The sequence below is a fragment of the Neopelma chrysocephalum genome, unplaced genomic scaffold, assembly GCF_003984885.1.
Source record: "Neopelma chrysocephalum unplaced genomic scaffold, ASM398488v2 Primary Assembly neopelma1_174, whole genome shotgun sequence".
Taxonomy (NCBI): Eukaryota; Metazoa; Chordata; class Aves; order Passeriformes; family Pipridae; genus Neopelma; species Neopelma chrysocephalum.
Window position 1 is genome coordinate 32,384 of NW_020897836.1, and position 3,524 is coordinate 35,907.

The window sequence follows — 3,524 nt, forward strand, 5'->3', positions numbered from 1 at the left end:
TTGGGGCGGGAGAAGGGGCTTTTGGGGCGGGAGAAGGGGCTTTTGGGTAGGGAGAAGGAGCTTTTGGGTAGGGAGAAGGAGCTTTTGGGTAGGGAGAAGGAGCTTTTGGGTAGGGAGAAGGGGCTTTGGGGGCGGGAGAAGGGGCTTTTGGGGCGGGAGAAGGGCCTTTTGGGGCCGAAGAAGGGCCTTTTGGGGTGGGAAAAGGGGCTTTATCCAACCTGAGATTTCACAGCAGCAGATTCCCATGCCATGAATTCAAGAGCTGGGTTTTGAGGAGTTAATGAATCCCTGTGGGATCACAGGTTTGGGGTTGGTCCTGTGAGTGCAGCACAAAGCGAGGGGACAACTGGGCAAACTGGAGGCACCTGGATGTGCTGGCACAACCCTGGCCTGGGAGCCTTGAAGGGTTTCTGGTCACATCCAGCCAGGTCAGAGATGTGACCCCTCCACCGATGCAAGCAAAGCAATTTGGAATGATAAATATTCCCAATCAAAGCAATTTGGAATGATAAATATTCCCTATCAAAGCAATTTGGAATGATAAATATTCCCAATGCACGTGGCTGGTCAGGGCAATGCCAGGGATGACCCCACCCACGGGGTGTTCCCTCCCCCAGATCTGGGTCACCAGAGGTGCCCACGGAGCAGGACCTGGCACACGACCTGAATTCACCTCTAATTTGGTGTTTGCCTCGACCACACCCGGCCGGGAAAAGCAGCAGCCCAGGGAAATTCTTGCCCTGAGAGGTCCCTTGGATCCCTATTCCTGCTGGAGCCGCTCCTGAGGAGCGGGGAAGGGAAAATCTTGGAGCGAGAGGCGGATGGGGAGGGTTTAAGTTGGTGACAAAGGGACAGTTCACTCAGTGCCACCCAAACACCCCGTGGGCACCCAATTCCCACCCTGAGGAGCTGCAGAGCCCAAATCCCACGGGGAAGGTGAGTCAGACACCCGGCAGCTCATTCCAGCGGCAGGTTTCACTCCGACCTCCTTCCTCCCTCATCCTCCTCCCCCCATTCCCCACCTTCCATGAGTAACCAGATCGAAATTCCTCCTCCTGGATTCGGGAGGAAGCCGCTCAGGTGACGCAAGGCTTGAAATTTGACCTTTTTCCCTGCCTTTCCAGAGGCTTTTCTTCCCCGAATATTGAATATTAACCCGGGAAACATCCTGAGGGTGTCACCAGTGCCCTGAGCCAGCTCTGCCTTCACCCCCAGCACCTGCAGCTCAGGGGGACACAGAGGAGGCCCCTTGTGCCCCTTTTGGCAGGTGAAGCGTCCCGGGGTTGGGCAACTTGTTTACGGTGGCAAATTTTGGCAGCTGGCACAGGGAGGATGGGATGGGATGGGATGGGATGGGATTCCAGTTCAACCTCTCGGCAAGTCCCAACAAAAACCTGCTCCAGCCAAACTTGGCCACGCCAGGATCACACTCCAGCTTCGCTCCGGCAGCCACGTGTCTGTCTGTCTGTCTATGTGTGTGTGTGTTGCTCCAAGCCCCGTCCAGCCTGGCCTTGGACACTTCCAGGGATCCAGGGGCAGCCACAGCTTCTCTGCCCAACCTGGGACAGGGCCTCAACACCCTCCCAGCCAGGAATTCCTTCCCAATATCCCATTTAAATCTCCCCTTTTCCAGTTTGAAGCCATTCCCTGTGTGCTGTCCCTCCATCCCTTGTCCCCAGTCCCTCTCCAGCTCTCCTGGAGCCCCTTCAGGCCCTGCAAGGGGCTCTCAGCTCTCCCTGGAGCCTTCTCTTCTCCAGGGGAACCCCCCCAGCTCTCCCAGCCTGGCTCCAGAATCCTGGAATGGGTTGGGTTGGAAGTGACCTGAAAGCCCATCCAGTTCCATCCCCCTGCCAAGGGCAGGGACACCTTCCCCTATCCAACATTGCTCCAACCTGGCCTTGGACACTTCCAGGATCCAGGAGCAGCCACATCTTCCCTGGGAAATTCATTCCAGGGCCTCCCCACCCTCCCAGCCAGGAATTCTTTCCCAATATCCCATCTCTCCCCCTACCACTTTAAAACCGTTCCCCCTCGTCTTGTCCAAATCTGCCCAAACAAAAAGTCCCTTTCCCTCCTTTTTATAAGCTCCCTTAAGGTCATGGAAAATACTGGAACAGGTGTTTCCTGGTCCAATTCCCCACATCCCTAGAAAAGGATGGATGGGATATGACCACTGGTACGGCCACCAAATCCTCCTCCTGTTCCTGTTCCAGTCACAGAAAAGTGGGATTTGCCTCCAACACAGGGAATTTTTCCACAAGCTGTCCCTCAGTTAGAAAATCCCTTCCAAACCACTGGGACAGCTGCATTTTTGGAGACAAAAATGACAAAATCAGACTGCCTAATTTCTTGGGATGGGGGGGAAAACTACTTTTTCCCCCAAAAAACAGGATTCCTTAGTTTTTAAGGCATGGAAGTGGAAGCAGCCAACCCCTCACAAGTTACCTGGGCTGGAAATTCTGCATTATCTTTACTCAGGGAATCCAAAATCAAACCCCAAAAGTTCTGTTGCAGAAGGAACCAAAATATTTTCAACCACTTGGGGTTGATTTAAGTTTTCCCTTCTATTTTCCAGCCCAGTCAAACTAAAGAATTCCAGCCTCTTGTCCACTGGTTACTGAGGAGCAAATCCCACGTTTTGGGTCCAGACAAATAACTTTGGAGGTGAAAAAGTGATCCATGAACTCCAAGAAATTCCTAAATAAAGGAAAAGAGCAGATCCCAAGTGTGGAAGTGGGGGAAAGTTTTTATCCATCCCTTTTCCAAGTGTATAAATTCAGGACACGATGAAAGGTCCCAATTGCTCAGGAAAAGACTTTTCCAGCAGCAGCATCAATGGATTTGGGATCTAAATCGATGGATTTGGGATCTAAATCAATGGATTTGGGATCTAAATCAATGGATTTGGGATGTAAAGAGTCAGGAGACGAAGGAAAAAGAGGGGAAGTGGCCAAAATGCTTGGAATGAAGGATAATTATAATAAATTCTTGGAATCCCAGGAGCAGGAAAGGGTCTCCAGGATTGACAGGGGATAACGAGGGAGGTGATTCCACAGGGATTTGTGGGATGGAAAATTCAGCCCTTTCTGGGGCACTTCAAACCCTCCCCCTTGAAGTGGGTGACGTTATAGGGACGGAATTCCCTGCTCCTGAAAAGGAACTATGCCAGGAATGTGAAGTGACAGGGGATGGTTTCGCAGAAACCTCTCCAAGATCTCCCTGCCCTCAAAAAAAAAAGGGAAAAATACAGAAAGGGGAGGTTTTCCCAACTATGAAGTCATTGAATTTTTGTGTTCCTCGGCAGAGAAGGGGGAAAAGGAATGTGAAGGGTTTTCCAGCAGGGCAGGAATCACCCAAAAACTGAGCAAGGCCATTAATTATGGGAGTAAATACAATTAATTTGGCCTGCAAAGAGTTGAAATAACTGCTTTTAAAAAGGATTTCGAAGGGAAATGCAGCTGGCTGGGGATAAAACAACCCAGGAGATGCTTCCAAACTGCTGTTCCCACAGCTGGGCTGGAGAC